Source organism: Cydia pomonella, chromosome 5 (assembly GCF_033807575.1).
Source record: "Cydia pomonella isolate Wapato2018A chromosome 5, ilCydPomo1, whole genome shotgun sequence".
Lineage (NCBI taxonomy): Eukaryota > Metazoa > Arthropoda > Insecta > Lepidoptera > Tortricidae > Cydia > Cydia pomonella.
In genome coordinates this window covers 4,663,451-4,679,024 of record NC_084707.1, presented here as the reverse complement: position 1 = coordinate 4,679,024, position 15,574 = coordinate 4,663,451, and positions in this window count along the sequence as shown.

Genomic DNA, 15,574 nt, shown 5'->3' with positions numbered 1-15,574 from the left:
TTGATTGACTCTCCTGTGCCTACAAATGTACGTCAAATACGACAATTGCTGGGTCTAGCCGGCTACTTCCGGCGATATATACCCGATTATGCAGCTAAGACGGCTTGCATAGCTAGATTGACGAAGAGGGGGGTTCCGTTCATATGGGGTGAGGAACAGGTTGAGGCTCGAAAATATTTAATTGAGTGTCTTACTAATGAGCCCGTGCTTGCAGTATTCGATCCTTCCCTACCAACGGAACTTCACACAGATGCGAGTTCGATTGGATACGGCGGAGTACTGATTCAAATACATAATGATAATCGTAGACGTGTGGTGGCCTACTTTAGTAAGACTACTCAAGGCGCCGAACCTAAATATCACTCATATGAGCTGGAGACCCTCGCTGTCGTAAAAGCCTTGCAACATTTCCGTCACTACTTGCTAGGAGTTCCTTTCAAAATAATAACAGACTGCAATGCCTTAAAATTGACGGAACGAAAGAAGGATCTCCTACCACGTGTGGCGAGGTGGTGGATGTATATGCAGGATTTCAATTTCACGATAGAATACCGAAAGGGAGTAATGATGCAACACGCGGACTATCTAAGTCGAAATCCTGTAGATGTCTGCCACATAAATAAACCAAAAAACTGGGCACAAATTGCTCAAGCTGCGGACGAGCAAACCCGCGATTTGATTGACAAAGTTAACAATAATGAACTTGACTCATCTCGTTACGTTGTGGAAAATGATCTATTATATTATAAGTACTCCCCTACTGGCGAGGAATCCAGGTTACTGTGTTTTATACCTAAGGGTCACAGGTTGAGTCTGTTACGTATCTTTCACGACCAACATGATCATATTGGGATCGATAAAACTACGGATCTCATTTTGCGACATTTTTGGTTTCCCGGATTACGCGCTTTTGTTAAAAAATACATAGCACATTGTTTGATTTGTTTATCATCAAAGAAAGTACCTAGAGCTCCACATCAACCGATTTCTTCGTGGCACAAGCCCGATGTTCCTTTTAATACCATACACGTAGATGCATTAGGTATACTACCAGAGTCGAACGGTTTTAAGTATGTTTTATTAATAGTCGATGCATTTTCAAAATATTGTTTGCTTTACCCAATGACTAAACAAGACTCAAACGAGTTGCAAAATTGTTTTTGTAACGCAATCTCTTTGTTTGGTACACCCAAACTTATAGTTTGCGATAAGGGTCGTATGTTTGAAAGCTCTCTGTTTCAAGGTTGGGTTAAGAGTATAGGGTCTAGCATACATTTTATAACTCCTCAAATGCACGGTGAGAATGGACAGGTGGAGCGATATTGTAGAACTTTACTTAACATGCTTCGCGTAGAGGCCACAAAAAATAGTCAGTGGTCGACCAGCCTTTGGAGGCTTCAACTTGTTATTAACAGCACAAAGCAGAAAACTATTCAAACTTCCCCTTTACAATTGCTGGTCGGTATTGAGGGTACGACACCGTTAATAAGGACCCTTATTCGTGACGTAGCTCTTAATAACACGCAACCAAACCGTGAAGGCCTTAGAGAGTTACAAAGACAACGCGCCACTGAATTATTAAATGAAAATCGACGAAAACAAGATGAGCATGTAAATAAAAATCGCCGGGCGGAGCGTATATTTAAATTAGATGATATGGTTTTTGTAATTAAAACTTCGCAGATGACTGGCAAGCTAGACTCCGGGATGCGTGGGCCCTACCGCGTCACGAGAGTGCTGCCAAACGGTCGCTACAACCTGCGACTGGTGGGTGGCTCCTACGGCAAAACAACACAAGCTGCAGCTGAGCATATGGTTATATGGCGCGGAGAATGGACCCCCGAGTCATGTGCCGCCTTCTTTGACAGTGAGTACATGAAATTGCATTCTATGTAGCTTGTACATGCAAACAAGGTGCCTCTGTACCTCGTGCTACATAGACAGACACGCTAACTCGGTGCCTCTGTCCGTAAGCCGCGTCATAAGTAGCTTTTGACTGCTTGGGCCACAGGTCACGCTAACTTGGTGCCTCTGTCCGTATTTGGTTGTGTAAGGATACGCTAACTAGGTGCCTATGTCCTTAATATATAAGTTCCATGGTATTTAAAGTACCTGTCTAAACTTATTGAATAAAGGGTTAAGCTAACTACGTGCCTCTACCCTTAAGAGACAGTATCATTGGATATGCTAACTAGGTGCCTATATCCGTTCATGAAACAGACATGCAAACTAGGAGCCTCTGTCTTTCAAGTTGATTAATGAACAGTCTTTCAATTTATTTTGTTATCAATTCCAGGTGACGAGGACACTGCATCTGGCACGATCTCTACTGAAACTGTCAGCCCACCTGCCGATGACAGTCTGCCGGGTCCAAACACCAGCGCTGTGTCTCCGGAACCTAACAGCCAGGAGAGCCAAGCCGTAGCACGCACAAGCCACCACTTACCATCTGCCAGTCTAACAACAGAGAGCTCCGCCAGACGCATAGATAACGGCGACAATAACGTTCGAGACGCTGCACAGGAGCCTAGACGATCATGTGGTCGAGGGCGACCACGTGTCAGGAGAGGCCGTAAAAGGAGATAGATAACGATTGCGTACAACGTCATGCTACGTCACCGCCGGCGCCCCTCTCAAAAGCCTATATAAGCGAGAGTACGCCTCAGACCGGCCTCTTTACGCATCGTGACCTGGTGGAGTAAGGATTGTATAAGGAAGACGTATTTTGTATCCCCATTTTGTCCATTCTGTGTTTTTTTTTAGATTTATGAGATTATTAATTATTGTTATTAAATTAATACCTACTTAATGATAAGGATCATAATTGTGGAAATTAAAATAAATAAGTCGATCTGTTCTTAATATTTTTATTTAATTAATTAAAAAATCCTGGCCATTGCTAAAACTATTTATAGCAATTAGTTAAATGTTTTATTTCTTACTGCTGTTACACGACCTAAACATATTGTTAAGACATCAAATTTAGACAAACCCCTAAGGCTGAGGTACCTACTTACTTAGTTTAGGGGTCAAAAGTTTGACCACCCCATACTGTCATGTTTGTACAAACTCTTGTGTACTGTGTTCATTATGTAACGTGCTCTTTTATATACAATAAAGTTAATTAATTAATGATTTTTATTTATTATTAGATATAAGACTATTATATGCTTATTATGTTTAAGGAAAAACGCCCACATGTATCAGCCACAAAATATGTACTGCGATATGTACTAAGTATATGCCGATGATATCCTGTGGTATATATGCTGCTAAAACATTTAAAACCAGAATTTTAGGATTTTTGTGTAGTCATTAAATTACATTGAATCATCAATTTATCTAAGCTAAGCTTACCTAGAAGCTTTGACGCTATAATGGAACTCAACAGCAAACGTATACAAAGACTGCTTTAACCATTTGACTTTGCCGTAGTTGAGTAGAAATCACAATATTTCGTGAATTCGACTCAATAGCTTCGGGTTTTCTCATTTAGCAAGTAATGTAGGTACAGTAGACACTACAATAGGTATTTACAGTACATATGGGGCTACTTTATAGCACTAGTGCGAGAAGTAGCATATTATGTTACTGTGTCGAACATTTAAAGGGCCATATGTACTGTAAAACGTTGTACGATACATGTGCGAATAGGTAATTCGCAACTCGTGTCGATTTAAAACACTCCCTCCGGTCGTGTTTTAATTTATCGCCACTCGTTTCGAATTTCCTATTTTTCGCACTTGTATCGTAATGTACTATTTTCTACTCGCCGACTGTAATGATTGAATTAAGATTTCGTATACCAAACTATGATTGCGTACTTTTCATGTATGGGCTCCCACTCAACTATAAGATTCCTTTCGATACGCTGTAGTCAACTATGAAAAAAATTTACCAATCACGTGCCGTCGCGCTCCCATAGAAAAGGATAAAGGGGCGAGTTTATTTATGTATTTTGTAATACATTTTTGTCTACTGAGATACTAACCAATTTTCATTAATTATTTAGGTTTCATAGTAAAAAAAGCATTATTTTAGATTACTCGTAGAACAAGTATTGTATACAAAAGTGATATAATCAGGCTTTTCTACCTCGTACCTTACTTAGGCAACTCAGCACGGTACTCGTCTATAAAGCTATCTATTATATCACAATTGTATAAAATACTATACTGCAATTATCCAGCCCTTATAAAAATAACGGGCCAAAGCAAAAACAAAACAAATTCCATCCATTTAAACATTATTAGCCACCATTAACGAAATGCCGAAAACGCGCTAAACGTTACACCATTTATAATACAGAATATTAATTTTAACCGGCATACAATTATGCAGAATGGACTAGACGTTAAAAAGTTAGCGTTATTCGTTTGAAAGAAATTCTCAGTTGGACATTAATTTCGTTGAGGATTCCTCTAATTTGCGGGTATTTAAAGGCAGGCGTATTGTTAAAATTTTTGAGTGTTCCGTTTTTCGTCTGGAACAGGACTCTTTATAATTTTTTGAAGTTGCATCTTTGATATTCTAATGAAAAGGTACAAGTTTCAAGTAATTACAAGGTCCACAGAATAAATAGTACTCACTACGGTACAGAAAATAAACTTCCTACAAAACCGAAGTTTGACAGCGATTCGGGGACGAATCATGCTGTCCCTTTCTCGTGTATGGCACTATCCCTTTCGGCTATTTAGGGTTTTCAAAATTCAAATCTTTTCTTATCTGTGGCTGTGCACGCAAAGGGACGTCAAGTTTTGTCAAGCCTTAATAAATGCTCGTAGCAATGCTAAGCCGAATGGAGCCGAGCACGCCCGACCGCATGAGTTTCCCCCACTGACTTTACTTACGCACTATAAATAGCAACACGTACCTACTTAGATTGCCTAGCCAAGGTGACAATCGCTTGCGCTACGATAACGAAACTGTCTCTCACTATCAATCTTCCATGTTAGGGCGACAGAGACAGTTGCGTTTTGTTCACTACGGAGCGTAAACGATTGGCATGTTGCTCAGTAAAGTCGGCAGCGAATTGTTGCATTACTATTGTATCATATTCAATAATATTGTATCTTTATTAAATATAATATTTAATTGTATTCTAATCTTTTTATTTTAACATATTGTTTACCTTGATGATTAAAGTTACATTTAAGTTCATTGATGATCAAATTCGAATTTATTATAAATACTGAAATAATCCAACACTCATTTATTGGTCAACCCCTTTGAAACAATTGTCAGATTGGGCCACGGAACGGTTTAATAAAGTGTTTCCAACAAATTTCAGAAATCTACGTACGAATACTAAATAGCTGATTAAAATTTTAAATGAGCATTCCCAATGTGGGCGCGATTAACATAAAATTAGCGACCGTTTGCAGCAGCGGACAACTCGCCACTATTACACTAAAGCTACTTTAGTTATTACATTTTCCGACAGATGGTGGCGTTTAAAAGTAGTACATATCGTACCCCGTACGTATGCACCCCGAGCGCTGGACCAAACTAACCATAAACTGGGTCCCACAGGATGGATCTCGGGGCAGTGGAAGACCAAAACGGACATGGTGGTATGACCTTGATACATTTTGTAAAAAGTGGCGGGAGACCAAATAGCGGGAAAGAGGGGAGGCCTTTGCCCAGCAGTGTGACACTTACAGGCTAATAAATACCCGCGACAGCCGCCGCAGCCATTGTGCGGTAGCGGCCCCTCATTCCCCCCTGACGGGGGGTATCGACAGATCACTCAGGCTAATAAAAAAAACATTTCGTAAATTTTTTTATGATATAGTTAGGAACGCAAATAATGTTGACTAGTTGCAACATTATTTGCGTGATAGTATATAGTGCGTGAAGATTCGGTTTCGGCCAAAACTCATGTTTCGGCCGGATGATGATGATGATGTGGAGCGCTCCTTTGCCTTCAGAGAACGTTTTAGTATCGAGCTGAGAGCTAGGGTCCATATTGGGTTGTATAAAAGTTTAAGTCATATCTTTGATACGCATATTAACAACTTGTGTCATAATCATCATTGCGCATACAAACGAAAAGTCATATTATATTGTGTCATACATTTTTATCCATAATATTTCATGACATACGTAGCAGTTGTCATATATTTTTTGTGCATACCTAACGAATCTAACCTAAAATTTTATGCGAATTAAATTTATGACAGTTGTGTCATATTTTTTTTTATTCATGACAAAAACCCAGTTATGCTCAGGAATAATTCTGACTAAAGATTTTTATGTCTTACAATTTTATGCATAAAGTGTTATGACAATTTAAAATATGACAAAAGTTGTTATGCGACCAGAGGGAATCCCTGAGAGCTACTTGCGCCGACGGTCGGCACTGGTCATCCGCGCGGATCGCTCGGCACCGGGCACCGACGGTCAGCGTGACATGCGTCAGAGAGAGAGAAAAAAGAGAGAAGTAGGATTATATTTAATGGCGTTATTCATAAATGTTTGTCAAATCTAACAAACCGTTAATAATCCGTGTGGATAGGGATCCACCATTTTGTGGCATTTATGTTTGTCAGAAAGTGACAAAATTTATCAGAGCTTTATAAGAGGTTGCTAAGAATGCTAAGTTTTATGATTAAGGCAGTAAGTACAAGTAAAGTACATAAATTATGCATAATTTCACGTAAACGCGTTGGTATAAAATGTGCCTTTCACCAGCCAGTGCTTGTAAAAAGGCTCGAGAAATTCACACGCGTAGCTTAAAGAAGTAAAAGGCTTAGGCATTTAACCCACCTACTTCAGCAACGTCCGGTTTCACATATATTCATCGCAAATTTAAACTTTACCCGGTCAGACTAAGGTTGAAATTACCTATAGCAAACTTAGACAGAAATGAGGTTTGAAAAGTAGTCAGTAGATTTAAGAAATCCTGGCACGCTGTATTTCCGTTCCGCGAAAAACGTAGTAAACGCCTACAAGCTTCATATAAACGATAATATTCAAATACCGGCTGTTTGTCTTTAATGAAAATGAACTTTAAACTCAAAACAGTTATTCTTACGGTTTTAAATCCTATGTCAATTAAATTAGATACGAGGTATTCGAAAATTGTAATGGTTTTACATATCGCGTTTTTGTTTTTAAGGTTAATGTATGAGTGTGCGTTTTTCTTAAATGGCGTTCTATTTTAAAAATGGTGGCTTTTAGGCCCTCTAATGAGGAGAAGTGAAGGCAACGGTGCTGATGTAAATTCTCTCGCACTTTGCCAGACTGGATTAAATGTTCAAGACAGTTTTGTAAGTACGCACGTACCTAATTAAGTGATAGGTAAATTAAGTTTTTCTTTGTACGACAATTTTATACAGGTAGGTTCATTAAAAAATAATAAATAAATATGCGAGTATTATTGATTAACAAATACGAAAAAAATCGATAATATAATAATTACTGACTCCTCACAAAATTTCACGGCGAAAGGGTGGGGACATTAATTTCATATAAAAATACGCAAGTAAGTATAACGGATTAGCACTGATTCACTAGCACGTTTTCTTTTCGCGGATTAGCAAAGTAATATTTTTTTGTTTTAATTCGGTAATTTAAACAAAAGAGGGCCGTCCGATAAGGAACTTTGTTCCAATAAACATTTAAAGCAAAAAGTATGAAACACAGTCCATTTTCAAAATTTTGTACGTTCTATAGACTAATAATATACCTACTAACCATAAATTACAACTTATTATGCAGGGAACTAACGTGGAAGTGTGCAGCCAATGAATAATTAGTCGCGAAACGTATTTAACCATTCTTTCCATCGTGACTATTTTTAAAGTCCAGCTATCACTTTACTAAAAGCAACTACCGGAACCGAATAGTTCAACGTCATGCGCTATGACTAGACTTTTAACATTGGCGAAATCATCATAAACTGACGGAAGCCATTTTTTTAAAGAAATAGGTGTATAGATTAAGGATAATGTTAGAAGGTGCATTAAACTCAAGTTTAAATAAGTAAATAAATAAATATTATAGGACATTATTACACAAATTGACTAAGTCCCACAGTGAGCTCAATAAGGCTTGTGTTGAGGGTACTTAGAAAACGATAAATATAATATATAAATATTTATAAATACTTAAATACATAGAAAACACCCGTGACACAGGAACAAATATCCTTGCTCATCATACGAATAAATGCCCTTACCAGGATTTGAACCCGGGACCACTAGGGCAAACTGGTCGTCAAAAAAAAAAGTTTACCCTGGTATAACTAAAAGGCTTGAGTAATACTAGTTATAGCACAACTTGAGTTTAATTCACCTTCTTCTTCATTACCCGTAACATATATAATATACTTAAGCCAGTTGGGCTGACAAATGATGCGCACTTAAGGGGCTGTCAACACCCAATGTTCTTGAAATTGATGTTACTTAAACAGTGTTTTAAGAAAGACTATTTCTTTAGTCAAGTAAGAAAAATATATGTTCATATTAATTATATTTCAAAGACCGTGGTTGTACTCGATACATGATTGAACGAAATCGGCTCGATAGAAAATAATTGCAAAGATTGGTCTTAAAATCACAATTAAACGGTTCTATGTCTTTATTGTTTTGACTTATGGGTCTGCAATTAAAATCACAATTTCAAAACATTTATATCTAAACCGCTAACGAGTAAAATATTACACTAATAATCCACTTTTTTTATTTAAATAATTTTCTTATTATTCCCTTGCCCAGGCCCAGTAACGTGCGACAGTGTTATCTCATTTACTCCGATACAAATAGACAGTGTGCACGCTTTAGGTATTGACAGCCTCTTAATGCTCTGTTTCTCTGCTTTTGTTTGTACATGTTCGTACAAACTATCTCTAAGATGCTTCAGGCATGTAACACTTTCTTCGCAAAATGTTAATGCTACACTGCAAGTCCAGCACAAGCAAGCTTTGACAGGTGATAGGCTCTTGTTCATGGAAAACCAAATTAATTTTGTACGATTGTTTTGTACCTATTGGTTTTCTTCTTGTGCCCTGGAATGATTCTTTATTATTTCGTTTCTTTCTTGTTTTTATATATATATTGGGAGTTTTTATATATAGTCTAGGGGAAAACGTCAATTCACTACATCTTATAAAACTACTCCAAAACTAAAAACTACTGAACCGATTTTCATACGACTTTCATCTATCAATAGAGTGATTCTTGAGGAAGGCTTAAGTATATAACTTGTTAAGGTTTTGTGTAAATTGTCTGAAATATAACGATGTTGTCGGAAATAATCACGCTGGCTAGGAGTTTTAATCGAAAACGCTGCCTAATCCGTTTGAGCTATAACAACACAATGTATGGTGGGGTTGTTTCTCATTCATAGGTCTACAAAAAAGTCCGCGATGTTAAATGTCTATCTTTTAAGGATAACTTACAATATCCATTCTTAACTTCTAGAAAAAGATCACGTAATATGTGGCATTTGCAAAGCTATTTACATGGATACATTATTAACAATTATCAAAATAAATACGTTAGTTATATTAAGCATTTCACACAGATTACAATGGTCCCTTACATCATTCAATTTAAATGAATATTTCAGGAGTAATCGTAAATCAAAGTTTCAGTTAGTTAAAATTTTTACCACCTTATGCGCTGGGATCGCTTTACTTACCCCCACCATGCACTTCGCACGGTCCCAATACTTTTGTGTTATCTGTCGTGACATCCCAGCAGCGCTGGATTCATAGCGTTATGCTGAGTTGGGTTCATTTCGTGATGCGCACTTTAAGTTATGTTTCTCTGCTTTTCTCTGTCCATATTCGTACATGTTGATGATTGTTACGAATATATGTCTTTTATCTTTTTTTTAGACTGACCCATTTTGGTGGCTCCTACTCCTACCTTCAGAAAAACACTAACAGTACGCTGCAGCATTGTTTGCGTTTCGTTTCGACCTAGTTCTCTCGGCATTGTCGGAGCTAAGTAAACCTCTGGGCCTAGGGAATACTGGAAACCTGCCTGTTGTTTCGTAGTAGTCTATCGCAAATAGCCAAAAATAGCTTTAGTTTCAATGCGTCTTAACTTCGTTTTTCCCGTTTGATAAAACGTATTTTTATGATGCTCTTAAACCGGCAGTAAAATATCTTTACAGTACATATGGTGCTACTTTACCGCACTAGTGCGCAAATTAGCATATTAAGTTACTGTGTCAAACATTTAAAGGGCCATATGTACTGTAAAACGTTGTACGATACATGTGCGAATAGGTAATTCGCAACTCGTGTCGATTTCGATTATCGTAATGTACTATTATTAAATGTTACTGGACATTATGTTAATGAACAAAAATAAATGTATTTAATTTCCCATTGAGTTACAAAAATACATAAAAATTATATAAATGGAAGATTTTGTAAGACATTCGGTGATATTACTCATATATTTGTACATCCATTCACTAAATTTTATCGAAATCTGATGAAAAAAAAACAGCCATATAACGATGTAAAACTGACAGTATCAGAGCACCGTAAAAGTAGTTATGACATTCGCCCATTTAAGATAAAAACGCTTTGACAGTTAGGCATTTTGGAACTAAATAAGTTGTTTTGAAACTTATGACCAGGGGTCGGACAAAAAGTGCGGATGACGTAAAAATGACGTAATCTTGCGCACAGGATGATGTTCGAGTTTGTATTTAAACTTCCGTGTGACATGTAGTAACAAAGTAGTATTAATGAAGTAACAAAATAATCGTAAATAAATCCATGGAATTAATAATACAGGTGGTAGGGTGATGTAGCGAATAAAATTTGACGACCGGTTTGGCCTAGTGGGTAGTGACCCTGCCTACGAAGCTGATGGTCCCGGGTTCAAATCCTGGTAAGGGCATTTATTCGTGTGATGAGCATGGATATTTGTTCCTGAGTCATGGGTGTTTTCTATTTATTTAAGTATTTATAAATATTTATATATTATATATATCGTTGTCTAAGTACCCTCAACACAAGCCTTATTGAGCTTACTGTGGGACTTAGTCAATTTGTGTAATAATGTCCTATAATATTTAAAAAAAAAAAATTCACGAAACTTGTTACCATAAGGTATAATTATTTGAAATTAGTTAGAACAAGTCTGTGGGATTGCCACAATATTCGAGTAAAGATGACATTTAAGAGCGTTTTCTTATACATTAGTAAATATAAATTTTAGCTAAATATAATCGTGAAGATACAATAGCTAAACAATAACGAAGTCAATTTATTGTTCATCTGATTGACAATGTGTCAGTCAAAAACGTACTTACTCATTTCAAGTGGCGATATCGTTTAATAAAGAGGTTGATAAATGATTAGTGATAATTGTTTATGAAAATCAAAAATACTATTTGAAATCATCCTATAAGTGGTTTGACGTCATTCGCACTTTTTGTCCGACCCCTGCTTATGACTAAGATATTTAAGTGCAATGAAATCAAAGGCAAAAATATACCCTGACCTTGACCTGTAATTATGTAATAACGACTACTTTTTTAACCGATTTTAACATGGTATGCTATCTTTAAATTAATTGGTAAATTACATAAATTACAATACGTCTATAGTCTATTCCATATTATTATTATTATTATTTGGAGCCTGTCGTATCCCACTGCTGGGCAAAGGCCTCCCCCCAATCTCTCCACTGATCTCTGTCCAGTGCTATGTCTGGCCACTCCTTCAAGAAGGAGTCCAGTTCATCCCGCCATCGCCGGTGAGGTCTGCCAGATCCCCGATTCGAGTTTTCGGGCTCCCACTCTGTAGTGACTTTGCCCCACAACTCATTCGGCATTCGGCAGACGTGACCATTCCATATATCTTAAGAAAAAGTTAATAATTTATATAAAAATGGCAGCGGCATAGAAGATATCTGTACATATAATTTAGGCCCCAGGTTAAGATAGGTTTAGTTTAATTTTTGGTTTTTTTAGGCATTAATTTTAGTTTTGTAGGTAGGTAGTTTTAATTTTAGGCATATTTTAGGTTACATTTTATTCTATGCTTGTTATAATTTAAGTGCGTTTATGGGAATAACTTATTTTTAGAAAAAGTTAACAAAAACACGTCTTTTAGTTAGCCCAATGTCAAAATCATAACATTTAGTGTCTATGGAATGGTATATTGGTCAAGTTCCGATTTTGTGTTTAGGTATAGTTAAGGTATTAAATATAGACACGAACAAAGTGCCAAAAATATGTACACATTTTTATAACACTTTGTCTATGCTGATATTTAATACCTTAACTGTATATTATTGTAAGCGCTGGTGGCTTAGCGGTAAGAGCGTGCGACTTGCAATCCGGAGGTCGTAGGTTCAAACCCCGGCTCGTACCAATGAGTTTTTCGAAACCTATGTACGAAATATCATTTTATATTTACCAGTCACTTTTCGAAAAAGAAAACATCAAGGCCTAAATCAATAAGGCCTAGTATACTCTCTGGGTTGGAAGGTCAGATGGCAGTCGCTTTCGTAAAAACTAGTGCCTACGTCAATTAGGATTAGTTGCCAAGCCGACCCCAGGCTCCCATGAGCCGTGGCGAAATGCCGGGACAACGCGAGGAAGATGATGATGATGTTTATTATTATATGAACTATTTGATGGAAAATAAATAATATGCACAATTTGCTCGTATAAATATGCATCCATTCAATATCAAACGAAGAGACTTAAAGTTCCAATAGCGCTTGTTAGCGAGATGCACAAAATCAGGGTCCTTATAGTAGAATACGGGTACTCGACTCGCGTCGTAGCAGTCGGCTATGAACGAGTGCTACGCCGTAATGGGTATGTAAGGTCAAGGTTTCATCTCACTTGCTCGAAAAGTACTAAAGGACAAATGCATGTATTGTTCCCCCGGGAGTTATGGGTTGTTAAAAAAAGCTATAACTCCCAAGCTTCTCCTTTACTTTTAAAATACTGGCGTTTATAATTTATTTTACAGTACATATGGTGCTACTTTACCGCCCTAGTGCGAAAATTAGCATATTACGTTACTATGTCAAACATTTAAAGGGCCATATGTACTGTAAAACGTTGTACGATACATGTGCGAATAGGTAATTCACAACTCGTGTCGATTTAAAACACTCCCTTCGGTCGTGTTTTAATTTATCGCCACTCGTTTCGAATTTCCTCCTTTCCGCACTCGTATCGTAAAGTACTATTTATTGTTTATGTTAAGACATATTTAATTTTATTAATTTCATAGCCGTTTAAAATATGTTTACAGAATTTTCAATCGTGGCTGAATGTCGGATCGGATAGGTATGTACCCTGCGATGCCTAACCTGTCAAAGAATGACAATATGGCGGACGAATGTTTGAAATGTCATTGTATCTACTTAATAATTGTTTCGGTTATATTTTAGTTTTTTCTTCGCGAGTGTGAGTACAGACAGTAACAGACACTGGCAGATCATATCCATAACAAATCCAGATCAACATAATTTATTAAAAGTTTTAGTTATTTTATTATCTCTATATTTGCAAAATTGCAAACCTCTTACATTTATTCTCATTGGAACTGTAAATATCCAACATCAGACTAGTATTTCTGACAATTATAAAAAAGCGGCCAAGTGCGAGTCGGACTCGCTCATGAAGGGTTCCGTACCATTTATGACGTATTAAATAGAACTACTTACTAGATCTCGTTCAAACAAATTTTTGGAGGAAGTTTGCATGGTAATGTATATCATATATTTTTTTTAGATTTTTCATTCTGTTATTTTAGAAGTTACAGGGGGGGGCACACATTTTTTCACTTTGGAAGTGTCTCTCGCGCAAACTATTCCGTTTAGAAAAAAATGATATTAGAAACCTAAATATCATTTTTGAAGACCTATCCATAGATACCCCACACGTATGGGTTTGATGAAAAAAGATTTTTTTTTAAATTTTATGACGTATTAAAAAAAACTACTTACTAGATCTCGTTCAAACCAATTTTCGGTGGAAGTTTGCATGGCAATGTATATCATATATTTTTTTTAGATTTTTCATTCTGTTATTTTAGAAGTTACTGGGGGAGGGGGACACACATTTTACCACTTTGGAAACCACGTTGGAAGTGTCTCTCGCGCAAACTATTCACTTTAGGAAAAAATGATATTAGAAACCTCAATATCATTTTTAAAGACCTATCCATAGATACCCCACACGTATGGGTTTGATGAAAAAAGATTTTTTGAGTTTCACTTCTAAGTATGGGGAACCCCCAACATTTATTGTTTTTTTTTTTTTCTATTTTTGTGTAAAAATCTTAATGCAGTTCATAGAATACATCTACTTACCAAGTTTGAACAGTATAGCTCTTATGGTTTCGGGAAAAAGTGGCTGTGACATAAACGGACAGACAGACGGACATGACGAATCTATAAGGGTTCCGTTTTTTGCCATTTGGCTACGGAACCCTAAAAAGACATCAGATAATAATTTTGTTAATTTATTGTAAATCGGCTATAATATTTAAAAATTACATCAACGAATTTAAAACTAAAATTTAATGTCTGACATGAGGATAATAACATCAAATGTTTTTTTCGGGAACTTTACAAAATTTAGTTCCAGTTTTATTCAGAAAAATTAAATACGTTATACACAACGCCACTGATCAATCAATCAATCAATCAAATTATTTATTTGCTAGAATACAGTCAAGTGGATGAGTGACAAAGTCAATAAAATACCAGAAACTACTAACATTAGACGAGCAACTTGATACCTAGATACCTGTTAAAATTCCTAATTAAGTATATTGAAAAATACAAAAGTTTAATCACAATAAGGGTTAGTTTACTCACAGAATGGAAGGTCAGATGGCAGTCGCTTTCGTAAAAACTAGTGCCTACGCCAATTCTGGGGATTAGTTGTCAAGCGGACCCCAGGCTCTCATGAGCCTGCCGGGACAACGCGAGGAAGAAAAAGAAGAAAGAAGTTTAAAAAAACTTGGTTTATTCGGCTTCATTCGGTTTTTTTGGAAGTATTGTATTTGAAATATGCATTGTTTTTTCGAAATAAACTTGGAAAAAACGAGCCGTTTGGAATTTTTTCCGGGTTTTTTCAACGGTTCGTACGTCTTAATTTTATCGATATCGACTTACAGTATGTATTGCTTTTCCTCGCACTTTTTCAACGTCAACTCAAATTGCACCCGTCAGATGGTAATTAGACCAGTAAGGATTAAGTGCAGCGCCACCTGTCATTTGCATCGGAGACTTGGTACTAAAATTGGCCGACAAAGCACTCTCCGTATTAGGCACGGTGCGGCACACAGTGCGACACAAAGCTATGCTTAATCCATATTTCACAAAACGTTTTGGTCATTCAATGATAATGGATCTGGTATAGTATTTTTAAATACCTTGTCAATAGATATTTTCGTTTTAAGGTTATAAAATGTATGAAGATGACAGCTGTCACCTGACCCGAGCTCTTTGAGAAACACTATAATGAAACACGATTAAATAATTTTCAATCAAGGCATACGTTAGTTTTGTGTTGTTTAAACATGACAATATTAGTTTATAAATTGTAAAACCAAGATGTAAATACATTTAAA